General features: G+C 46.7%; 1 long non-coding RNA gene across 1 annotated transcript; it reads right to left on the reverse strand.

Annotated features, from left to right (window-relative positions):
• Positions 1-428: 428 nt before the first annotated feature.
• LOC142565960 (uncharacterized) lies at positions 429-26,475 on the reverse strand. Its single transcript, XR_012824933.1, has 4 exons — positions 25,818-26,475; positions 17,684-17,877; positions 9,558-9,751; positions 429-1,630 (listed from the first exon to the last, which is right to left on the reverse strand). It is a non-coding gene; the product is annotated as an uncharacterized LOC142565960 (long non-coding RNA).
• Positions 26,476-27,141: the final 666 nt, after the last annotated feature.

The following is a 27,141-nucleotide window of genomic DNA, read 5'->3' on the forward strand; positions in this document are numbered from 1 at the left end:
TTCATCCTTAATCCTGAGTTCCCTATGTTTCTGCTCTTTCATTTTCCCAGCAGGCTGGGACTCTGCGTTTGTTCAATATATTCTCCTCTCTCTCCCTTAATAAAGCTTCGCCTAACATATATTCCTGCATTTGTATTGTATGTGCATAATTATTTTGTAATTACGTGTGGCCTAAAGACAACAGGTGCGTTCTTTCAGTACAGCTTAGCAGCAGCGTCGTGTTTTTGTGCAAACTAAATTTGTGCTGTTTTCTTATAAATATTATTCGGTTATGCAAAAGAACTCGGAACTGGTACGTTCGAACAGGCTTGAACCGTTATCATATTACTCCGGAGTTGAACCGGAACTGGACCGTTTTCGAACCGAAACGAAAATCGGAACGAAAAAAAAAATAAAGATGGCGGACGCTTAAGCTTCACCTTTAAAGAGCCCCTCACCAGACTCCACAGCAAATTTTGGCTATACGCTGAAAATTGTTACGTGTCCTCTAGGGAGCATTTTGCCACAAAAAATTTTGAAGTCTGCTCATTAATAGCAGAGATTTCAGTGCCGCAAACCCATGATTTCAGCAGGCGGGCTCCACTGAGTATCAAGACTCCCACTCCACTCCCCCGTCTAGCCTTCGCTCCCATGCCGGACCTCGAAGATCGCGTGACACAATGTCACGGGCCCCACCTTCACTTTTCTTTCTCCTCGCTTTTTCTTTTTCTGCTATGCGCACTTCCGCTGGTTTATCCGCTGCCGGCGTTGCGCGCGAGCTGTTTCGCGCAGCACAAGATTTTGCGCGCTGTGCACAAGGACCCATGAGTAGCGCTATAATTCAGTGCTACACGAATACTGATGCAGAACAAGCGGATCGCAGAGCATGATCACGCGCTGGAACACTAGAAAATGGCAGTTTCAGTACCAGCGCACGTGACCGCACGACCGTGGGAACAAGCAGACGGAGCAGAAGTATACGTCTCTCTTGCTTCGGTGCGAAGTGAAGCAAAAAAAGCACACAGACATTCCGTTTGTGTGTTTTATTATTTCTCCAAACTTCAATTCGTCAATTCAAGCAATAGATCACACACATAACAGACGTGCCTAGAATAATTCTCGAAGTCGCGTGTCACCACGCGCGACGTCACACTGCGGACTCGAGTACGTAGGTGTAGGAGCGCGAGCACGTCATCCTCCGGCTTGGAGCGCGGCGGTCGCGAGGAGAAGAAAAAACGGCGTTCAGTTTGAAATTTCAGATCTTTCCGCGGCGCGTAGCGAATTGTAATACTTTGCAGACACGATCGTTATCACGCAATGTATGTTCTGCGCTTGTCAGCTCAAAATGGCCAGACCTCGTCAGGGGCCCTTTAAGTGGAACGCCGATAGCATTCAGAGATCCCTGACTGCTTCTCACGCTTCCCGGCAACCAGAGCGTGTGTAATCGTAATGTTTACCGGGAAACGCTGTGCACGAAGGCGGGCTCTCTGGAAGAAACGCGGCCTCTTGCACTGCCCGCGATGGGGCGGAGACGAGCGCCATCTGGAGGTATTGCAAGGAACCGGGCGCGCCGCTCCGTGGCCCCCAAGACCCTCGGGTGCCGGCACGCGCAAATGGCGGACGCCGTGGCCGGTCTATGAATGGTGAAACGCTGAAACAATAGATTTCTTTTGAGTTTTCGCGTAACGAAATTATGTTTTCTCCTTATCACCGTGACATAGCGCATTCTCGACAGGAAAGTAATGAGCGAAGCGTTTTCAAGAAAGGAAACGCAAGCCAGATGATAATCGTCGTGGAGCAAATATACACCCGAAAAGGTGCAACTGGTTTAAGAACGTATAAGTTCCCAATGGACAGGATTAATTGGTGTCTGAAGAGGTTATTGCCACATATATCAAAAAATTTATTTTGTCATTAGGTGTTTATTAACACTGTTACGCACAATGTTGGAAAAAATAAGGTTTTTGAATAATGAAGTTGTAGCTGCTTGCTTGGCTGCATAACTTTTATTTCCTTCTTTTTTTAAGGAAATGAATGTCAAGAAATTTGGATATCGACGAGCGTGGGCCCGCTAGCAATACAGGCAGCATGCGTGTTGCAAATGAACTTTGCGAGTTGTATTGATCGAAAGAACGGTCAAGTGCAATGTGAAGCTTGTAAAGATGGGATAAAATTTGACCTCGTAATTATTTTCTTTACCAGTGTTTAGTATCACTATCAGTCCGAAAGCGCGTGCTTTGGTGCGTTACTGCGGTTGTACTCTTGCCGCTCTGGTTTGCATAAGTGGCCGCACGTCATTGGCCAACGTATCTGGCGAGTGCGCCGGACGCGGCCATAATATGCAGCTGCCAGGACCCCTGCGCGCCTCAATCCGTGAAAACGCTTCTGCTCGCGTCGCACGATATGGCCACATACAACGGCGTGCTAAATGACCTGGTGAAGTGCCCCTACAACCCTTCCCACAAAGTGAAAAGAGGAAGGCTCAACTTGCACATCACGAAGTGCCGCAGAGAACACGCCCGGTGCCGAAGCCTTGCCACTGATCACATGGCGCCCGCGAACCGCGAACGCCGAGGACTACCAGAGGCACCTCGCCAACTGCCCAGACCAGTCATCGACCTTCTGCACAGCGATACGTGCCTGGGCCGTACCCAGAAATGGAAATGCCCCCATACTGAAAACAAGGCCTAAGTACCCCATTCCGGGATTGGAAAGTGGGACCAAGGTAACAACCAGAGAACGGGAACTGAACCGCGAATGCCGAGGACTACCAGAGGCACCTCGCCAACTGCCCAGATCGGTCATCGACCTTCTGCACAGCGATACGTGCCTGGGCAGTACCCAGAAATGGAAATGCCCCCCATGCCGAAAACAAGGCATAATTCCGGGATTGGAAAGTGGGACGAAGATAACAACGAGAGAACGGGACCTGGCACCCCAACTGGGCGAGCCCAGGGCCGTTGAGCCCCGGGCCGCCCCAACCCAGCCTCCCCAGGCCAGCCAGTTCTGGGCCTCCCAGGATCAGCATACCCCGCCTGCGCCGGGGTCCACCGTCGACGTGGACGCGCTTGTCAGGAGGCTTAATATGGGGCTCGGCCATGCCCGACCTCAGCCAAACTGGCTCTGTAAAGGCGGTCTTTCAAATGTCACTCCTCTTTTTCCTTTCTTTTTTATGTTTTGACATTTAACTAGTCACTCTTGCCGTTATTTTCTTGTCACCGGTTTGTTCAGGCAGACTGGTAAAGAGTGTGTGATAACGTAAAAGCTTCAATAAAGTGTTTCTAACCAGAAATTGTACTAATTGTTTGTTTTGTTTGATTGCAGGAACCATACTGTTAATTTAACCAACTCTAGAGGAGCACCTGGCCCGAAAAAGTGGGAACCGCTAGCCATAGAGTTTGATACAATAACTCTATGCCGATAGCATACCGCTAGTACAGCTAGAGCGCCGCCGCGTTGGGCGTGCGTCTAAAAATGTCGTACAAAAATCCATCACGTGACCTTATCTTAGGTACCTAGGGACAGGATCGTTTGGCCGACGCTGGGTGCACGCACGTGGCAGCAGACGACCCCAAGTGGGGTTCGCTGCTGCCGCGCGATCGTTTACAGATTTTTGAGAAGGCGCCAGAGGCCGCCGAATGGCACTGTGGCGTGTTCGATCTCGGCTTGATCGTTCTCTGGACCGCGCGTTATTCAACATTCCTCATGTGATTGTGCTTGCGTAGCTTGTGTGTTGGTTGTAGGTTCTGTGTTACTTGGCGGAAAGCCGTGAGTAGTGGTAGTGCGGCTTTGGCCTCCGTGAGCTCTGGCAGTACAGAATCTGCGTTGTGTTACCCGTGCATCGGCAGCGCAGTTCAGCGAACCGCGATGTTGCGTCGCCGTGTCCGCCTTTGCTTATAAGTGCTTTCCCACATGACAACAGAATGCCCTTTTTTGTCTCCAAGAAACCTCCAAGTTTCTGCCCCATACGTTAGCTCAGGTAGAAGGCAATGATTCTATGCTTGATTGTACACAATTATATATTGTGTACAATCAAGTATATATATATATATATATATATATATATACACACACTTTGTATTCACCATCCAGGGCCAGGGAACAAGAGAAGCCAGACACCACTGACCAATTTCTGACTTATATCTAAAAAGCTTGTTTATCACCACATACAGGGTCTGTCCTGAAAGTAATGTCAGTAAATTTATTGTGATGTGACTGTATGTCAGAGCGGTCTAACTTGTTGAAACTAGTAGTGACGGAATCCAGCTAAGCAGCAGTCAGTCACTCAGTGTGCTCCGAACATCGGAGAGTGTTGGACGGGCCTGTCCGTGAGAGCTGTTTTTTATTCTTGTGCAAGTGAAAATTCAGCGCTCATTAGAACAAAGATTTGCGATCAAGTTTTGTGTGAAACTTGGCAATACCGCTGCGAAAACTGTTACTATGCTCAAGACTGCTTATAAAGAACATGCCCGGTCAGATCGGCAAGTGTTTCGGTGGCACAAGGCCTTTTGGAAGGCCAGGAAGAGGGTGACGACAAGGGCTGCGCTGGATGGCCATCCATGACCACTACGACTGACAATGTGACACGAGCGAGGGAACTGTTGAACTCAGACCAACGATTAAGTGTTCGTTTAATGGCCGACACGTTAAACGTTCCGAAAACTCAAGTTCATGAAATTTTTACAAACGATATCGGCATGCGGAAGGCATGCACAAAAATGGTTCCAAAAGTGCTCACTGACAACGAAAAGTCACGCCGCGTTGAAACATGCCAAGAAAATCTCAACATGCGCAAACGTGAGCGAAAATTTTTGGACAACGTCATTGCAGAAGACGAGACTTGGGTATTCGAATATGACCTGGAGACCAAAAGGCAATCATCTGAGTGGCACACACACTCGACCCCTCCCCAGAAGAAAGCCAGGATGAGCAAATCAAAGATCAAGATCATGCTCATTGTTTTTTCTTGACATCCACAGACTGGTTCGTCATGAGTTTGAAGAACCTGGAACCACTGTGAACTCCAAATTTTATGTGGATGTCCTCGAAAGACTGAAACGCAGGGTTCAACATATCCGGCTGGACATTGCACACAACCGGAAGTTGCACCACGATAATGTGCTGGCCCACAGTGCCTTCATCATCACCGACTACCTGGTTAAAGCAGTGGGGCCAACGATCCCCCAGCCCCCGTACAGCCCGGGCTTGGCTCCCCCCTCCCCGACTTTTTTCTTTTTCCATGCCTCAAAACACCCCTGAAAGGCAATCATTTTGGGACAGCAGACGTGATTAAAGCAGCTAGCACCACAGTATTAAAGGCTATTTTGGAGGAGGATTACCACAATGCATTCGAGAGCTGGATGTCTTGCTGGAGCCGATGTTTTGACGCAAAAGGAGAGTATTTTGAAGATTTTAAAACTTTTTGTAACAACAAATTCAATAAATGATTTTTAATCGCTTTACTGACATTACTTTCAGGACAGACCCTGTACATGCACCTTGAAGGTATGTATGTGAAAAGCATTTCAACCTCTGCTTGCTTTTCTGGCATGGAATAAAACGGCCTTTTGTCTCTAAACCACTTACTTTTAAACTATTCTGTTTGGTTCATTTTTCTAACTTCTGCAGAGTTGCATTCACAACTTTCATATTTAACCGGCTCCGTTTTCATTCTTGCTTCCTAAAATATGCCCTCCTGTCATGCATAATTTGGAAGGCCTTCTGTTAGCAATGGGTATTGTATATCAAGACTATCAGTGCAATGTTGCACGAAGAATCCTATTCTTGGAGTAAATTATTGTTCAGCTTGATATCATGATACTGCTGCATGGTTGTTATTTAACTCTGCAAGAGAATGGTCCTGCGATCCTACCAAGAGTGCATTTCATGGGTATTATTCTCTTTATTTTGACATTAGTTTATGAGGCTCACAGATATGTACCTGTGTCAACAATAACACCTGACATCTAATTTTGTGCAACATACACAACATTTAATCAGATAAAAGTTGCATGTTTTGTCTCTTGGACCAGTCTGCTCAGTGGTAGGAGGTCGAGACCACAAATCAGAATGGCTGGCCAAGATCTGTGGTGTATGTCCCGTGTTATGCACCTGACAAGATTTCATGGTGGCAAGAAGACATGTCAGACATGATGTGATCTTTCTGATCAATGTGCACAGAGTTATCAGCATGATAATATCCTTAATGCTATAAAGAGCACCTACAGCAAGTAGTCTATATGCTTATGCCTTTTTGTTGCTTATGGCAACAAAATCCAACATCCTTTGAAACATGCTCACTTGCTGTCTGATGCACAAAATGAAGAATGCTGCCTTCTCTAAATTTATCAGCAACAAGAAAGCCACTCCGGAAGCAATTATATACATACACAGCAACACACACTAAAACCTACCAATGGGAGAAAAAACACAAACTAGGCTAACAATAAAAGAAACCTGACACCCAACAAGTGTTACATGTTACTCAAGTATGCACATTCAAATTGAGTTAGAGAGATAGATGGTCGACTCCCACACTTCTGTGCATGCATCTGGATATGTTAAGCCTCAGATACTCTTTCTATATTATAACTATCCCCATGTTTGTGAAATCTGGTGTACAACCGCAAGAACAATGATGGCTTGACAGGTGGTTCAGCTTTCAATGAGTTCTATAAGGAAGATGCATCAACTCTTCCAGCCAATGTACACATTACCACATGAAAGCAGCAGCTTATAAACAGCACAACACCATACAGCACAAATTATATATTTGCCAAGTGTTATTAAACTTACATCATTAAAGCACATTAGAATTGGTGCTAAGGCTGGTGCATAATATATGCATATACATTAAACAATCATAAATAATGCAGGAGCTTGGAATATGATTGAATATTCTCGGAACTGCTTTGATAATACAAAATTCAAGGCTTTGTTTTTGGCATCACCCACTCCAATTCGCTATTTTTTTTTTTTTTCAATTGAAGCATTGGCAAGGTTTGTGCCATGCGCTTCGACCGTGATTTTTCCTTGTTCGCGCACGGCCATGACCATAATACAAGAAAATCGCCCCATTAACGCAGTGGTCCCTGCCTACTTTTTCATATACTTTACAATACATTACGTATGTTTCTCTGCATAACATGACTGTATTGCGGCAAAGCTGATTTTATGGAACTGACATTATGTAACGGACCTTTTGTCCTTCTGCTGCTCGCACGAGCATAAGCTCGAAAAACCACAAAATACAGACTTGGCTTGCTGCTGGTTGATTTTCTAGCTCACATTTCGAGACGTCCACGTTGTTTACAAAAAAATCGGTGAAGTTTCTCGCGCTCGGACGCGCTTCAAAAGGCAGCGTACGTGACCACCTATAATTAAGGCAGTCACAAGCGGCAACGAAATCCACACAAGGTACATCCACTTCCACAAAGCTACTGGGCGACATCATCAATAACTGGCACAGGGGCCACCCAGGAGCTGGCAAACGCTGCGATGACATCCACACAAACCACGTCGCTTTCCACATTGCTATTGGGCAACACGATCAGTCACAGGCACAGGTGAAGTCCGCAAAACACTACATGGGCAGAACTACTACGGCCATACTCAATCACTTCGCCACAAGCTCTCACATTTAACGACATCAAACAGCTACAATCACTTCTCCACAGCTACAGACACAGGCGAAGACCGCACGGGCAGAACGGAAGCACCCATTCAGGGCTCGATGTGGCTCGATCGTCGCGTTCATCGCTTTAGCGCCACCTGTTTAAAAATAATATACGGAGCCAAGCCAAACCATTATTTAGCGTCTATTAGGGTGAACCGGGTGAATCTGTCTTCTTTAATTAGACCCTCCGGTTAATTCTATCAATTTCGTCGCTTCCGTCAGGATCGCATTAACGGCATTTGACAGTATTGCGTCGGAGGGCAGACTGAGTGTTGTGTTAACGCAACAATATTTGCATGGCAAATCCGTCTGGTGCGGACTCGCCAGACTGTGATGCGTGCAAAGTAACCGAGACAGTGGACCGGATGTACTTTTTGCTTGTTCCAAGTATGATTGCCAACGGCAGACAATGATTTTGTTAGCGCCGCTTAACCACAGGCTGTTCACTGAAAAAAGTGTTAATGAACTTCATCCTTAATCCTGAGTTCCCTATGTTTCTGCTCTTTCATTTTCCCAGCAGGCTGGGACTCTGCGTTTGTTCAATATATTCTCCTCTCTCTCCCTTAATAAAGCTTCGCCTAACATATATTCCTGCATTTGTATTGTATGTGCATAATTATTTTGTAATTACGTGTGGCCTAAAGACAACAGGTGCGTTCTTTCAGTACAGCTTAGCAGCAGCGTCGTGTTTTTGTGCAAACTAAATTTGTGCTGTTTTCTTATAAATATTATTCGGTTATGCAAAAGAACTCGGAACTGGTACGTTCGAACAGGCTTGAACCGTTATCATATTACTCCGGAGTTGAACCGGAACTGGACCGTTTTCGAACCGAAACGAAAATCGGAACGAAAAAAAAAATAAAGATGGCGGACGCTTAAGCTTCGCCTTTAAAGAGCCCCTCACCAGACTCCACAGCAAATTTTGGCTATACGCTGAAAATTGTTACGTGTCCTCTAGGGAGCATTTTGCCACAAAAAATTTTGAAGTCTGCTCATTAATAGCAGAGATTTCAGTGCCGCAAACCCATGATTTCAGCAGGCGGGCTCCACTGAGTATCAAGACTCCCACTCCACTCCCCCGTCTAGCCTTCGCTCCCATGCCGGACCTCGAAGATCGCGTGACACAATGTCACGGGCCCCACCTTCACTTTTCTTTCTCCTCGCTTTTTCTTTTTCTGCTATGCGCACTTCCGCTGGTTTATCCGCTGCCGGCGTTGCGCGCGAGCTGTTTCGCGCAGCACAAGATTTTGCGCGCTGTGCACAAGGACCCATGAGTAGCGCTATAATTCAGTGCTACACGAATACTGATGCAGAACAAGCGGATCGCAGAGCATGATCACGCGCTGGAACACTAGAAAATGGCAGTTTCAGTACCAGCGCACGTGACCGCACGACCGTGGGAACAAGCAGACGGAGCAGAAGTATACGTCTCTCTTGCTTCGGTGCGAAGTGAAGCAAAAAAAGCACACAGACATTCCGTTTGTGTGTTTTATTATTTCTCCAAACTTCAATTCGTCAATTCAAGCAATAGATCACACACATAACAGACGTGCCTAGAATAATTCTCGAAGTCGCGTGTCACCACGCGCGACGTCACACTGCGGACTCGAGTACGTAGGTGTAGGAGCGCGAGCACGTCATCCTCCGGCTTGGAGCGCGGCGGTCGCGAGGAGAAGAAAAAACGGCGTTCAGTTTGAAATTTCAGATCTTTCCGCGGCGCGTAGCGAATTGTAATACTTTGCAGACACGATCGTTATCACGCAATGTATGTTCTGCGCTTGTCAGCTCAAAATGGCCAGACCTCGTCAGGGGCCCTTTAAGTGGAACGCCGATAGCATTCAGAGATCCCTGACTGCTTCTCACGCTTCCCGGCAACCAGAGCGTGTGTAATCGTAATGTTTACCGGGAAACGCTGTGCACGAAGGCGGGCTCTCTGGAAGAAACGCGGCCTCTTGCACTGCCCGCGATGGGGCGGAGACGAGCGCCATCTGGAGGTATTGCAAGGAACCGGGCGCGCCGCTCCGTGGCCCCCAAGACCCTCGGGTGCCGGCACGCGCAAATGGCGGACGCCGTGGCCGGTCTATGAATGGTGAAACGCTGAAACAATAGATTTCTTTTGAGTTTTCGCGTAACGAAATTATGTTTTCTCCTTATCACCGTGACATAGCGCATTCTCGACAGGAAAGTAATGAGCGAAGCGTTTTCAAGAAAGGAAACGCAAGCCAGATGATAATCGTCGTGGAGCAAATATACACCCGAAAAGGTGCAACTGGTTTAAGAACGTATAAGTTCCCAATGGACAGGATTAATTGGTGTCTGAAGAGGTTATTGCCACATATATCAAAAAATTTATTTTGTCATTAGGTGTTTATTAACACTGTTACGCACAATGTTGGAAAAAATAAGGTTTTTGAATAATGAAGTTGTAGCTGCTTGCTTGGCTGCATAACTTTTATTTCCTTCTTTTTTTAAGGAAATGAATGTCAAGAAATTTGGATATCGACGAGCGTGGGCCCGCTAGCAATACAGGCAGCATGCGTGTTGCAAATGAACTTTGCGAGTTGTATTGATCGAAAGAACGGTCAAGTGCAATGTGAAGCTTGTAAAGATGGGATAAAATTTGACCTCGTAATTATTTTCTTTACCAGTGTTTAGTATCACTATCAGTCCGAAAGCGCGTGCTTTGGTGCGTTACTGCGGTTGTACTCTTGCCGCTCTGGTTTGCATAAGTGGCCGCACGTCATTGGCCAACGTATCTGGCGAGTGCGCCGGACGCGGCCATAATATGCAGCTGCCAGGACCCCTGCGCGCCTCAATCCGTGAAAACGCTTCTGCTCGCGTCGCACGATATGGCCACATACAACGGCGTGCTAAATGACCTGGTGAAGTGCCCCTACAACCCTTCCCACAAAGTGAAAAGAGGAAGGCTCAACTTGCACATCACGAAGTGCCGCAGAGAACACGCCCGGTGCCGAAGCCTTGCCACTGATCACATGGCGCCCGCGAACCGCGAACGCCGAGGACTACCAGAGGCACCTCGCCAACTGCCCAGACCAGTCATCGACCTTCTGCACAGCGATACGTGCCTGGGCCGTACCCAGAAATGGAAATGCCCCCATACTGAAAACAAGGCCTAAGTACCCCATTCCGGGATTGGAAAGTGGGACCAAGGTAACAACCAGAGAACGGGACCTGAACCGCGAATGCCGAGGACTACCAGAGGCACCTCGCCAACTGCCCAGATCGGTCATCGACCTTCTGCACAGCGATACGTGCCTGGGCAGTACCCAGAAATGGAAATGCCCCCCATGCCGAAAACAAGGCATAATTCCGGGATTGGAAAGTGGGACGAAGATAACAACGAGAGAACGGGACCTGGCACCCCAACTGGGCGAGCCCAGGGCCGTTGAGCCCCGGGCCGCCCCAACCCAGCCTCCCCAGGCCAGCCAGTTCTGGGCCTCCCAGGATCAGCATACCCCGCCTGCGCCGGGGTCCACCGTCGACGTGGACGCGCTTGTCAGGAGGCTTAATATGGGGCTCGGCCATGCCCGACCTCAGCCAAACTGGCTCTGTAAAGGCGGTCTTTCAAATGTCACTCCTCTTTTTCCTTTCTTTTTTATGTTTTGACATTTAACTAGTCACTCTTGCCGTTATTTTCTTGTCACCGGTTTGTTCAGGCAGACTGGTAAAGAGTGTGTGATAACGTAAAAGCTTCAATAAAGTGTTTCTAACCAGAAATTGTACTAATTGTTTGTTTTGTTTGATTGCAGGAACCATACTGTTAATTTAACCAACTCTAGAGGAGCACCTGGCCCGAAAAAGTGGGAACCGCTAGCCATAGAGTTTGATACAATAACTCTATGCCGATAGCATACCGCTAGTACAGCTAGAGCGCCGCCGCGTTGGGCGTGCGTCTAAAAATGTCGTACAAAAATCCATCACGTGACCTTATCTTAGGTACCTAGGGACAGGATCGTTTGGCCGACGCTGGGTGCACGCACGTGGCAGCAGACGACCCCAAGTGGGGTTCGCTGCTGCCGCGCGATCGTTTACAGATTTTTGAGAAGGCGCCAGAGGCCGCCGAATGGCACTGTGGCGTGTTCGATCTCGGCTTGATCGTTCTCTGGACCGCGCGTTATTCAACATTCCTCATGTGATTGTGCTTGCGTAGCTTGTGTGTTGGTTGTAGGTTCTGTGTTACTTGGCGGAAAGCCGTGAGTAGTGGTAGTGCGGCTTTGGCCTCCGTGAGCTCTGGCAGTACAGAATCTGCGTTGTGTTACCCGTGCATCGGCAGCGCAGTTCAGCGAACCGCGATGTTGCGTCGCCGTGTCCGCCTTTGCTTATAAGTGCTTTCCCACATGACAACAGAATGCCCTTTTTTGTCTCCAAGAAACCTCCAAGTTTCTGCCCCATACGTTAGCTCAGGTAGAAGGCAATGATTCTATGCTTGATTGTACACAATTATATATTGTGTACAATCAAGTATATATATATATATATATATATATATATATATACACACACTTTGTATTCACCATCCAGGGCCAGGGAACAAGAGAAGCCAGACACCACTGACCAATTTCTGACTTATATCTAAAAAGCTTGTTTATCACCACATACAGGGTCTGTCCTGAAAGTAATGTCAGTAAATTTATTGTGATGTGACTGTATGTCAGAGCGGTCTAACTTGTTGAAACTAGTAGTGACGGAATCCAGCTAAGCAGCAGTCAGTCACTCAGTGTGCTCCGAACATCGGAGAGTGTTGGACGGGCCTGTCCGTGAGAGGTGTTTTTTATTCTTGTGCAAGTGAAAATTCAGCGCTCATTAGAACAAAGATTTGCGATCAAGTTTTGTGTGAAACTTGGCAATACCGCTGCGAAAACTGTTACTATGCTCAAGACTGCTTATAAAGAACATGCCCGGTCAGATCGGCAAGTGTTTCGGTGGCACAAGGCCTTTTGGAAGGCCAGGAAGAGGGTGACGACAAGGGCTGCGCTGGATGGCCATCCATGACCACTACGACTGACAATGTGACACGAGCGAGGGAACTGTTGAACTCAGACCAACGATTAAGTGTTCGTTTAATGGCCGACACGTTAAACGTTCCGAAAACTCAAGTTCATGAAATTTTTACAAACGATATCGGCATGCGGAAGGCATGCACAAAAATGGTTCCAAAAGTGCTCACTGACAACGAAAAGTCACGCCGCGTTGAAACATGCCAAGAAAATCTCAACATGCGCAAACGTGAGCGAAAATTTTTGGACAACGTCATTGCAGAAGACGAGACTTGGGTATTCGAATATGACCTGGAGACCAAAAGGCAATCATCTGAGTGGCACACACACTCGACCCCTCCCCAGAAGAAAGCCAGGATGAGCAAATCAAAGATCAAGATCATGCTCATTGTTTTTTCTTGACATCCACAGACTGGTTCGTCATGAGTTTGAAGAACCTGGAACCACTGTGAACTCCAAATTTTATGTGGATGTCCTCGAAAGACTGAAACGCAGGGTTCAACATATCCGGCTGGACATTGCACACAACTGGAAGTTGCACCACGATAATGTGCTGGCCCACAGTGCCTTCATCATCACCGACTACCTGGTTAAAGCAGTGGGGCCAACGATCCCCCAGCCCCCGTACAGCCCGGGCTTGGCTCCCCCCTCCCCGACTTTTTTCTTTTTCCATGCCTCAAAACACCCCTGAAAGGCAATCATTTTGGGACAGCAGACGTGATTAAAGCAGCTAGCACCACAGTATTAAAGGCTATTTTGGAGGAGGATTACCGCAATGCATTCGAGAGCTGGATGTCTTGCTGGAGCCGATGTTTTGACGCAAAAGGAGAGTATTTTGAAGATTTTAAAACTTTTTGTAACAACAAATTCAATAAATGATTTTTAATCGCTTTACTGACATTACTTTCAGGACAGACCCTGTACATGCACCTTGAAGGTATGTATGTGAAAAGCATTTCAACCTCTGCTTGCTTTTCTGGCATGGAATAAAACGGCCTTTTGTCTCTAAACCACTTACTTTTAAACTATTCTGTTTGGTTCATTTTTCTAACTTCTGCAGAGTTGCATTCACAACTTTCATATTTAACCGGCTCCGTTTTCATTCTTGCTTCCTAAAATATGCCCTCCTGTCATGCATAATTTGGAAGGCCTTCTGTTAGCAATGGGTATTGTATATCAAGACTATCAGTGCAATGTTGCACGAAGAATCCTATTCTTGGAGTAAATTATTGTTCAGCTTGATATCATGATACTGCTGCATGGTTGTTATTTAACTCTGCAAGAGAATGGTCCTGCGATCCTACCAAGAGTGCATTTCATGGGTATTATTCTCTTTATTTTGACATTAGTTTATGAGGCTCACAGATATGTACCTGTGTCAACAATAACACCTGACATCTAATTTTGTGCAACATACACAACATTTAATCAGATAAAAGTTGCATGTTTTGTCTCTTGGACCAGTCTGCTCAGTGGTAGGAGGTCGAGACCACAAATCAGAATGGCTGGCCAAGATCTGTGGTGTATGTCCCGTGTTATGCACCTGACAAGATTTCATGGTGGCAAGAAGACATGTCAGACATGATGTGATCTTTCTGATCAATGTGCACAGAGTTATCAGCATGATAATATCCTTAATGCTATAAAGAGCACCTACAGCAAGTAGTCTATATGCTTATGCCTTTTTGTTGCTTATGGCAACAAAATCCAACATCCTTTGAAACATGCTCACTTGCTGTCTGATGCACAAAATGAAGAATGCTGCCTCCTCTAAATTTATCAGCAACAAGAAAGCCACTCCGGAAGCAATTATATACGTACACAGCAACACACACTAAAACCTACCAATGGGAGAAAAAACACAAACTAGGCTAACAATAAAAGAAACCTGACACCCAACAAGTGTTACATGTTACTCAAGTATGCACATTCAAATTGAGTTAGAGAGATAGATGGTCGACTCCCACACTTCTGTGCATGCATCTGGATATGTTAAGCCTCAGATACTCTTTCTATATTATAACTATCCCCATGTTTGTGAAATCTGGTGTACAACCGCAAGAACAATGATGGCTTGACAGGTGGTTCAGCTTTCAATGAGTTCTATAAGGAAGATGCATCAACTCTTCCAGCCAATGTACACATTACCACATGAAAGCAGCAGCTTATAAACAGCACAACACCATACAGCACAAATTATATATTTGCCAAGTGTTATTAAACTTACATCATTAAAGCACATTAGAATTGGTGCTAAGGCTGGTGCATAATATATGCATATACATTAAACAATCATAAATAATGCAGGAGCTTGGAATATGATTGAATATTCTCGGAACTGCTTTGATAATACAAAATTCAAGGCTTTGTTTTTGGCATCACCCACTCCAATTCGCTATTTTTTTTTTTTTTTCAATTGAAGCATTGGCAAGGTTTGTGCCATGCGCTTCGACCGTGATTTTTCCTTGTTCGCGCACGGCCATGACCATAATACAAGAAAATCGCCCCATTAACGCAGTGGTCCCTGCCTACTTTTTCATATACTTTACAATACATTACGTATGTTTCTCTGCATAACATGACTGTATTGCGGCAAAGCTGATTTTATGGAACTGACATTATGTAACGGACCTTTTGTCCTTCTGCTGCTCGCACGAGCATAAGCTCGAAAAACCACAAAATACAGACTTGGCTTGCTGCTGGTTGATTTTCTAGCTAACATTTCGAGACGTCCACGTTGTTTACAAAAAAATCGGTGAAGTTTCTCGCGCTCGGACGCGCTTCAAAAGGCAGCGTACGTGACCACCTATAATTAAGGCAGTCACAAGCGGCAACGAAATCCACACAAGGTACATCCACTTCCACAAAGCTACTGGGCGACATCATCAATAACTGGCACAGGGGCCACCCAGGAGCTGGCAAACGCTGCGATGACATCCACACAAACCACGTCGCTTTCCACATTGCTATTGGGCAACACGATCAGTCACAGGCACAGGTGAAGTCCGCAAAACACTACATGGGCAGAACTACTACGGCCATACTCAATCACTTCGCCACAAGCTCTCACATTTAACGACATCAAACAGCTACAATCACTTCTCCACAGCTACAGACACAGGCGAAGACCGCACGGGCAGAACGGAAGCACCCATTCAGGGCTCGATGTGGCTCGATCGTCGCGTTCATCGCTTTAGCGCCACCTGTTTAAAAATAATATACGGAGCCAAGCCAAACCATTATTTAGCGTCTATTAGGGTGAACCGGGTGAATCTGTCTTCTTTAATTAGACCCTCCGGTTAATTCTATCAATTTCGTCGCTTCCGTCAGGATCGCATTAACGGCATTTGACAGTATTGCGTCGGAGGGCAGACTGAGTGTTGTGTTAACGCAACAATATTTGCATGGCAAATCCGTCTGGTGCGGACTCGCCAGACTGTGATGCGTGCAAAGTAACCGAGACAGTGGACCGGATGTACTTTTTGCTTGTTCCAAGTATGATTGCCAACGGCAGACAATGATTTTGTTAGCGCCGCTTAACCACAGGCTGTTCACTGAAAAAAGTGTTAATGAACTTCATCCTTAATCCTGAGTTCCCTATGTTTCTGCTCTTTCATTTTCCCAGCAGGCTGGGACTCTGCGTTTGTTCAATATATTCTCCTCTCTCTCCCTTAATAAAGCTTCGCCTAACATATATTCCTGCATTTGTATTGTATGTGCATAATTATTTTGTAATTACGTGTGGCCTAAAGACAACAGGTGCGTTCTTTCAGTACAGCTTAGCAGCAGCGTCGTGTTTTTGTGCAAACTAAATTTGTGCTGCTTTCTTATAAATATTATTCGGTTATGCAAAAGAACTCGGAACTGGTACGTTCGAACAGGCTTGAACCGTTATCATATTACTCCGGAGTTGAACCGGAACTGGACCGTTTTCGAACCGAAACGAAAATCGGAACGAAAAAAAAAATAAAGATGGCGGACGCTTAAGCTTCACCTTTAAAGAGCCCCTCACCAGACTCCACAGCAAATTTTGGCTATACGCTGAAAATTGTTACGTGTCCTCTAGGGAGCATTTTGCCACAAAAAATTTTGAAGTCTGCTCATTAATAGCAGAGATTTCAGTGCCGCAAACCCATGATTTCAGCAGGCGGGCTCCACTGAGTATCAAGACTCCCACTCCACTCCCCCGTCTAGCCTTCGCTCCCATGCCGGACCTCGAAGATCGCGTGACACAATGTCACGGGCCCCACCTTCACTTTTCTTTCTCCTCGCTTTTTCTTTTTCTGCTATGCGCACTTCCGCTGGTTTATCCGCTGCCGGCGTTGCGCGCGAGCTGTTTCGCGCAGCACAAGATTTTGCGCGCTGTGCACAAGGACCCATGAGTAGCGCTATAATTCAGTGCTACACGAATACTGATGCAGAACAAGCGGATCGCAGAGCATGATCACGCGCTGGAACACTAGAAAATGGCAGTTTCAGTACCAGCGCACGTGACCGCACGACCGTGGGAACAAGCAGACGGAGCAGAAGTATACGTCTCTCTTGCTTCGGTGCGAAGTGAAGCAAAAAAAGCACACAGACATTCCGTTTGTGTGTTTTATTATTTCTCCAAACTTCAATTCGTCAATTCAAGCAATAGATCACACACATAACAGACGTGCCTAGAATAATTCTCGAAGTCGCGTGTCACCACGCGCGACGTCACACTGCGGACTCGAGTACGTAGGTGTAGGAGCGCGAGCACGTCATCCTCCGGCTTGGAGCGCGGCGGTCGCGAGGAGAAGAAAAAACGGCGTTCAGTTTGAAATTTCAGATCTTTCCGCGGCGCGTAGCGAATTGTAATACTTTGCAGACACGATCGTTATCACGCAATGTATGTTCTGCGCTTGTCAGCTCAAAATGGCCAGACCTCGTCAGGGGCCCTTTAAGTGGAACGCCGATAGCATTCAGAGATCCCTGACTGCTTCTCACGCTTCCCGGCAACCAGAGCGTGTGTAATCGTAATGTTTACCGGGAAACGCTGTGCACGAAGGCGGGCTCTCTGGAAGAAACGCGGCCTCTTGCACTGCCCGCGATGGGGCGGAGACGAGCGCCATCTGGAGGTATTGCAAGGAACCGGGCGCGCCGCTCCGTGGCCCCCAAGACCCTCGGGTGCCGGCACGCGCAAATGGCGGACGCCGTGGCCGGTCTATGAATGGTGAAACGCTGAAACAATAGATTTCTTTTGAGTTTTCGCGTAACGAAATTATGTTTTCTCCTTATCACCGTGACATAGCGCATTCTCGACAGGAAAGTAATGAGCGAAGCGTTTTCAAGAAAGGAAACGCAAGCCAGATGATAATCGTCGTGGAGCAAATATACACCCGAAAAGGTGCAACTGGTTTAAGAACGTATAAGTTCCCAATGGACAGGATTAATTGGTGTCTGAAGAGGTTATTGCCACATATATCAAAAAATTTATTTTGTCATTAGGTGTTTATTAACACTGTTACGCACAATGTTGGAAAAAATAAGGTTTTTGAATAATGAAGTTGTAGCTGCTTGCTTGGCTGCATAACTTTTATTTCCTTCTTTTTTTAAGGAAATGAATGTCAAGAAATTTGGATATCGACGAGCGTGGGCCCGCTAGCAATACAGGCAGCATGCGTGTTGCAAATGAACTTTGCGAGTTGTATTGATCGAAAGAACGGTCAAGTGCAATGTGAAGCTTGTAAAGATGGGATAAAATTTGACCTCGTAATTATTTTCTTTACCAGTGTTTAGTATCACTATCAGTCCGAAAGCGCGTGCTTTGGTGCGTTACTGCGGTTGTACTCTTGCCGCTCTGGTTTGCATAAGTGGCCGCACGTCATTGGCCAACGTATCTGGCGAGTGCGCCGGACGCGGCCATAATATGCAGCTGCCAGGACCCCTGCGCGCCTCAATCCGTGAAAACGCTTCTGCTCGCGTCGCACGATATGGCCACATACAACGGCGTGCTAAATGACCTGGTGAAGTGCCCCTACAACCCTTCCCACAAAGTGAAAAGAGGAAGGCTCAACTTGCACATCACGAAGTGCCGCAGAGAACACGCCCGGTGCCGAAGCCTTGCCACTGATCACATGGCGCCCGCGAACCGCGAACGCCGAGGACTACCAGAGGCACCTCGCCAACTGCCCAGACCAGTCATCGACCTTCTGCACAGCGATACGTGCCTGGGCCGTACCCAGAAATGGAAATGCCCCCATACTGAAAACAAGGCCTAAGTACCCCATTCCGGGATTGGAAAGTGGGACCAAGGTAACAACCAGAGAACGGGAACTGAACCGCGAATGCCGAGGACTACCAGAGGCACCTCGCCAACTGCCCAGATCGGTCATCGACCTTCTGCACAGCGATACGTGCCTGGGCAGTACCCAGAAATGGAAATGCCCCCCATGCCGAAAACAAGGCATAATTCCGGGATTGGAAAGTGGGACGAAGATAACAACGAGAGAACGGGACCTGGCACCCCAACTGGGCGAGCCCAGGGCCGTTGAGCCCCGGGCCGCCCCAACCCAGCCTCCCCAGGCCAGCCAGTTCTGGGCCTCCCAGGATCAGCATACCCCGCCTGCGCCGGGGTCCACCGTCGACGTGGACGCGCTTGTCAGGAGGCTTAATATGGGGCTCGGCCATGCCCGACCTCAGCCAAACTGGCTCTGTAAAGGCGGTCTTTCAAATGTCACTCCTCTTTTTCCTTTCTTTTTTATGTTTTGACATTTAACTAGTCACTCTTGCCGTTATTTTCTTGTCACCGGTTTGTTCAGGCAGACTGGTAAAGAGTGTGTGATAACGTAAAAGCTTCAATAAAGTGTTTCTAACCAGAAATTGTACTAATTGTTTGTTTTGTTTGATTGCAGGAACCATACTGTTAATTTAACCAACTCTAGAGGAGCACCTGGCCCGAAAAAGTGGGAACCGCTAGCCATAGAGTTTGATACAATAACTCTATGCCGATAGCATACCGCTAGTACAGCTAGAGCGCCGCCGCGTTGGGCGTGCGTCTAAAAATGTCGTACAAAAATCCATCACGTGACCTTATCTTAGGTACCTAGGGACAGGATCGTTTGGCCGACGCTGGGTGCACGCACGTGGCAGCAGACGACCCCAAGTGGGGTTCGCTGCTGCCGCGCGATCGTTTACAGATTTTTGAGAAGGCGCCAGAGGCCGCCGAATGGCACTGTGGCGTGTTCGATCTCGGCTTGATCGTTCTCTGGACCGCGCGTTATTCAACATTCCTCATGTCATTGTGCTTGCGTAGCTTGTGTGTTGGTTGTAGGTTCTGTGTTACTTGGCGGAAAGCCGTGAGTAGTGGTAGTGCGGCTTTGGCCTCCGTGAGCTCTGGCAGTACAGAATCTGCGTTGTGTTACCCGTGCATCGGCAGCGCAGTTCAGCGAACCGCGATGTTGCGTCGCCGTGTCCGCCTTTGCTTATAAGTGCTTTCCCACATGACAACAGAATGCCCTTTTTTGTCTCCAAGAAACCTCCAAGTTTCTGCCCCATACGTTAGCTCAGGTAGAAGGCAATGATTCTATGCTTGATTGTACACAATTATATATTGTGTACAATCAAGTATATATATATATATATATATATATATATATATATATATATACACACACTTTGTATTCACCATCCAGGGCCAGGGAACAAGAGAAGCCAGACACCACTGACCAATTTCTGACTTATATCTAAAAAGCTTGTTTATCACCACATACAGGGTCTGTCCTGAAAGTAATGTCAGTAAATTTATTGTGATGTGACTGTATGTCAGAGCGGTCTAACTTGTTGAAACTAGTAGTGACGGAATCCAGCTAAGCAGCAGTCAGTCACTCAGTGTGCTCCGAACATCGGAGAGTGTTGGACGGGCCTGTCCGTGAGAGGTGTTTTTTATTCTTGTGCAAGTGAAAATTCAGCGCTCATTAGAACAAAGATTTGCGATCAAGTTTTGTGTGAAACTTGGCAATACCGCTGCGAAAACTGTTACTATGCTCAAGACTGCTTATAAAGAACATGCCCGGTCAGATCGGCAAGTGTTTCGGTGGCACAAGGCCTTTTGGAAGGCCAGGAAGAGGGTGACGACAAGGGCTGCGCTGGATGGCCATCCATGACCACTACGACTGACAATGTGACACGAGCGAGGGAACTGTTGAACTCAGACCAACGATTAAGTGTTCGTTTAATGGCCGACACGTTAAACGTTCCGAAAACTCAAGTTCATGAAATTTTTACAAACGATATCGGCATGCGGAAGGCATGCACAAAAATGGTTCCAAAAGTGCTCACTGACAACGAAAAGTCACGCCGCGTTGAAACATGCCAAGAAAATCTCAACATGCGCAAACGTGAGCGAAAATTTTTGGACAACGTCATTGCAGAAGACGAGACTTGGGTATTCGAATATGACCTGGAGACCAAAAGGCAATCATCTGAGTGGCACACACACTCGACCCCTCCCCAGAAGAAAGCCAGGATGAGCAAATCAAAGATCAAGATCATGCTCATTGTTTTTTCTTGACATCCACAGACTGGTTCGTCATGAGTTTGAAGAACCTGGAACCACTGTGAACTCCAAATTTTATGTGGATGTCCTCGAAAGACTGAAACGCAGGGTTCAACATATCCGGCTGGACATTGCACACAACTGGAAGTTGCACCACGATAATGTGCTGGCCCACAGTGCCTTCATCATCACCGACTACCTGGTTAAAGCAGTGGGGCCAACGATCCCCCAGCCCCCGTACAGCCCGGGCTTGGCTCCCCCCTCCCCGACTTTTTTCTTTTTCCATGCCTCAAAACACCCCTGAAAGGCAATCATTTTGGGACAGCAGACGTGATTAAAGCAGCTAGCACCACAGTATTAAAGGCTATTTTGGAGGAGGATTACCGCAATGCATTCGAGAGCTGGATGTCTTGCTGGAGCCGATGTTTTGACGCAAAAGGAGAGTATTTTGAAGATTTTAAAACTTTTTGTAACAACAAATTCAATAAATGATTTTTAATCGCTTTACTGACATTACTTTCAGGACAGACCCTGTACATGCACCTTGAAGGTATGTATGTGAAAAGCATTTCAACCTCTGCTTGCTTTTCTGGCATGGAATAAAACGGCCTTTTGTCTCTAAACCACTTACTTTTAAACTATTCTGTTTGGTTCATTTTTCTAACTTCTGCAGAGTTGCATTCACAACTTTCATATTTAACCGGCTCCGTTTTCATTCTTGCTTCCTAAAATATGCCCTCCTGTCATGCATAATTTGGAAGGCCTTCTGTTAGCAATGGGTATTGTATATCAAGACTATCAGTGCAATGTTGCACGAAGAATCCTATTCTTGGAGTAAATTATTGTTCAGCTTGATATCATGATACTGCTGCATGGTTGTTATTTAACTCTGCAAGAGAATGGTCCTGCGATCCTACCAAGAGTGCATTTCATGGGTATTATTCTCTTTATTTTGACATTAGTTTATGAGGCTCACAGATATGTACCTGTGTCAACAATAACACCTGACATCTAATTTTGTGCAACATACACAACATTTAATCAGATAAAAGTTGCATGTTTTGTCTCTTGGACCAGTCTGCTCAGTGGTAGGAGGTCGAGACCACAAATCAGAATGGCTGGCCAAGATCTGTGGTGTATGTCCCGTGTTATGCACCTGACAAGATTTCATGGTGGCAAGAAGACATGTCAGACATGATGTGATCTTTCTGATCAATGTGCACAGAGTTATCAGCATGATAATATCCTTAATGCTATAAAGAGCACCTACAGCAAGTAGTCTATATGCTTATGCCTTTTTGTTGCTTATGGCAACAAAATCCAACATCCTTTGAAACATGCTCACTTGCTGTCTGATGCACAAAATGAAGAATGCTGCCTCCTCTAAATTTATCAGCAACAAGAAAGCCACTCCGGAAGCAATTATATACGTACACAGCAACACACACTAAAACCTACCAATGGGAGAAAAAACACAAACTAGGCTAACAATAAAAGAAACCTGACACCCAACAAGTGTTACATGTTACTCAAGTATGCACATTCAAATTGAGTTAGAGAGATAGATGGTCGACTCCCACACTTCTGTGCATGCATCTGGATATGTTAAGCCTCAGATACTCTTTCTATATTATAACTATCCCCATGTTTGTGAAATCTGGTGTACAACCGCAAGAACAATGATGGCTTGACAGGTGGTTCAGCTTTCAATGAGTTCTATAAGGAAGATGCATCAACTCTTCCAGCCAATGTACACATTACCACATGAAAGCAGCAGCTTATAAACAGCACAACACCATACAGCACAAATTATATATTTGCCAAGTGTTATTAAACTTACATCATTAAAGCACATTAGAATTGGTGCTAAGGCTGGTGCATAATATATGCATATACATTAAACAATCATAAATAATGCAGGAGCTTGGAATATGATTGAATATTCTCGGAACTGCTTTGATAATACAAAATTCAAGGCTTTGTTTTTGGCATCACCCACTCCAATTCGCTATTTTTTTTTTTTTTTCAATTGAAGCATTGGCAAGGTTTGTGCCATGCGCTTCGACCGTGATTTTTCCTTGTTCGCGCACGGCCATGACCATAATACAAGAAAATCGCCCCATTAACGCAGTGGTCCCTGCCTACTTTTTCATATACTTTACAATACATTACGTATGTTTCTCTGCATAACATGACTGTATTGCGGCAAAGCTGATTTTATGGAACTGACATTATGTAACGGACCTTTTGTCCTTCTGCTGCTCGCACGAGCATAAGCTCGAAAAACCACAAAATACAGACTTGGCTTGCTGCTGGTTGATTTTCTAGCTAACATTTCGAGACGTCCACGTTGTTTACAAAAAAATCGGTGAAGTTTCTCGCGCTCGGACGCGCTTCAAAAGGCAGCGTACGTGACCACCTATAATTAAGGCAGTCACAAGCGGCAACGAAATCCACACAAGGTACATCCACTTCCACAAAGCTACTGGGCGACATCATCAATAACTGGCACAGGGGCCACCCAGGAGCTGGCAAACGCTGCGATGACATCCACACAAACCACGTCGCTTTCCACATTGCTATTGGGCAACACGATCAGTCACAGGCACAGGTGAAGTCCGCAAAACACTACATGGGCAGAACTACTACGGCCATACTCAATCACTTCGCCACAAGCTCTCACATTTAACGACATCAAACAGCTACAATCACTTCTCCACAGCTACAGACACAGGCGAAGACCGCACGGGCAGAACGGAAGCACCCATTCAGGGCTCGATGTGGCTCGATCGTCGCGTTCATCGCTTTAGCGCCACCTGTTTAAAAATAATATACGGAGCCAAGCCAAACCATTATTTAGCGTCTATTAGGGTGAACCGGGTGAATCTGTCTTCTTTAATTAGACCCTCCGGTTAATTCTATCAATTTCGTCGCTTCCGTCAGGATCGCATTAACGGCATTTGACAGTATTGCGTCGGAGGGCAGACTGAGTGTTGTGTTAACGCAACAATATTTGCATGGCAAATCCGTCTGGTGCGGACTCGCCAGACTGTGATGCGTGCAAAGTAACCGAGACAGTGGACCGGATGTACTTTTTGCTTGTTCCAAGTATGATTGCCAACGGCAGACAATGATTTTGTTAGCGCCGCTTAACCACAGGCTGTTCACTGAAAAAAGTGTTAATGAACTTCATCCTTAATCCTGAGTTCCCTATGTTTCTGCTCTTTCATTTTCCCAGCAGGCTGGGACTCTGCGTTTGTTCAATATATTCTCCTCTCTCTCCCTTAATAAAGCTTCGCCTAACATATATTCCTGCATTTGTATTGTATGTGCATAATTATTTTGTAATTACGTGTGGCCTAAAGACAACAGGTGCGTTCTTTCAGTACAGCTTAGCAGCAGCGTCGTGTTTTTGTGCAAACTAAATTTGTGCTGTTTTCTTATAAATATTATTCGGTTATGCAAAAGAACTCGGAACTGGTACGTTCGAACAGGCTTGAACCGTTATCATATTACTCCGGAGTTGAACCGGAACTGGACCGTTTTCGAACCGAAACGAAAATCGGAACGAAAAAAAAAATAAAGATGGCGGACGCTTAAGCTTCGCCTTTAAAGAGCCCCTCACCAGACTCCACAGCAAATTTTGGCTATACGCTGAAAATTGTTACGTGTCCTCTAGGGAGCATTTTGCCACAAAAAATTTTGAAGTCTGCTCATTAATAGCAGAGATTTCAGTGCCGCAAACCCATGATTTCAGCAGGCGGGCTCCACTGAGTATCAAGACTCCCACTCCACTCCCCCGTCTAGCCTTCGCTCCCATGCCGGACCTCGAAGATCGCGTGACACAATGTCACGGGCCCCACCTTCACTTTTCTTTCTCCTCGCTTTTTCTTTTTCTGCTATGCGCACTTCCGCTGGTTTATCCGCTGCCGGCGTTGCGCGCGAGCTGTTTCGCGCAGCACAAGATTTTGCGCGCTGTGCACAAGGACCCATGAGTAGCGCTATAATTCAGTGCTACACGAATACTGATGCAGAACAAGCGGATCGCAGAGCATGATCACGCGCTGGAACACTAGAAAATGGCAGTTTCAGTACCAGCGCACGTGACCGCACGACCGTGGGAACAAGCAGACGGAGCAGAAGTATACGTCTCTCTTGCTTCGGTGCGAAGTGAAGCAAAAAAAGCACACAGACATTCCGTTTGTGTGTTTTATTATTTCTCCAAACTTCAATTCGTCAATTCAAGCAATAGATCACACACATAACAGACGTGCCTAGAATAATTCTCGAAGTCGCGTGTCACCACGCGCGACGTCACACTGCGGACTCGAGTACGTAGGTGTAGGAGCGCGAGCACGTCATCCTCCGGCTTGGAGCGCGGCGGTCGCGAGGAGAAGAAAAAACGGCGTTCAGTTTGAAATTTCAGATCTTTCCGCGGCGCGTAGCGAATTGTAATACTTTGCAGACACGATCGTTATCACGCAATGTATGTTCTGCGCTTGTCAGCTCAAAATGGCCAGACCTCGTCAGGGGCCCTTTAAGTGGAACGCCGATAGCATTCAGAGATCCCTGACTGCTTCTCACGCTTCCCGGCAACCAGAGCGTGTGTAATCGTAATGTTTACCGGGAAACGCTGTGCACGAAGGCGGGCTCTCTGGAAGAAACGCGGCCTCTTGCACTGCCCGCGATGGGGCGGAGACGAGCGCCATCTGGAGGTATTGCAAGGAACCGGGCGCGCCGCTCCGTGGCCCCCAAGACCCTCGGGTGCCGGCACGCGCAAATGGCGGACGCCGTGGCCGGTCTATGAATGGTGAAACGCTGAAACAATAGATTTCTTTTGAGTTTTCGCGTAACGAAATTATGTTTTCTCCTTATCACCGTGACATAGCGCATTCTCGACAGGAAAGTAATGAGCGAAGCGTTTTCAAGAAAGGAAACGCAAGCCAGATGATAATCGTCGTGGAGCAAATATACACCCGAAAAGGTGCAACTGGTTTAAGAACGTATAAGTTCCCAATGGACAGGATTAATTGGTGTCTGAAGAGGTTATTGCCACATATATCAAAAAATTTATTTTGTCATTAGGTGTTTATTAACACTGTTACGCACAATGTTGGAAAAAATAAGGTTTTTGAATAATGAAGTTGTAGCTGCTTGCTTGGCTGCATAACTTTTATTTCCTTCTTTTTTTAAGGAAATGAATGTCAAGAAATTTGGATATCGACGAGCGTGGGCCCGCTAGCAATACAGGCAGCATGCGTGTTGCAAATGAACTTTGCGAGTTGTATTGATCGAAAGAATGGTCAAGTGCAATGCGAAGCTTGTAAAGATGGGATAAAATTTGACCTCGTAATTATTTTCTTTACCAGTGTTTAGTATCACTATCAGTCCGAAAGCGCGTGCTTTGGTGCGTTACTGCGGTTGTACTCTTGCCGCTCTGGTTTGCATAAGTGGCCGCACGTCATTGGCCAACGTATCTGGCGAGTGCGCCGGACGCGGCCATAATATGCAGCTGCCAGGACCCCTGCGCGCCTCAATCCGTGAAAACGCTTCTGCTCGCGTCGCACGATATGGCCACATACAACGGCGTGCTAAATGACCTGGTGAAGTGCCCCTACAACCCTTCCCACAAAGTGAAAAGAGGAAGGCTCAACTTGCACATCACGAAGTGCCGCAGAGAACACGCCCGGTGCCGAAGCCTTGCCACTGATCACATGGCGCCCGCGAACCGCGAACGCCGAGGACTACCAGAGGCACCTCGCCAACTGCCCAGACCAGTCATCGACCTTCTGCACAGCGATACGTGCCTGGGCCGTACCCAGAAATGGAAATGCCCCCATACTGAAAACAAGGCCTAAGTACCCCATTCCGGGATTGGAAAGTGGGACCAAGGTAACAACCAGAGAACGGGACCTGAACCGCGAATGCCGAGGACTACCAGAGGCACC

This window comes from Dermacentor variabilis, unplaced genomic scaffold (assembly GCF_050947875.1).
Source record: "Dermacentor variabilis isolate Ectoservices unplaced genomic scaffold, ASM5094787v1 scaffold_12, whole genome shotgun sequence".
Lineage (NCBI taxonomy): Eukaryota > Metazoa > Arthropoda > Arachnida > Ixodida > Ixodidae > Dermacentor > Dermacentor variabilis.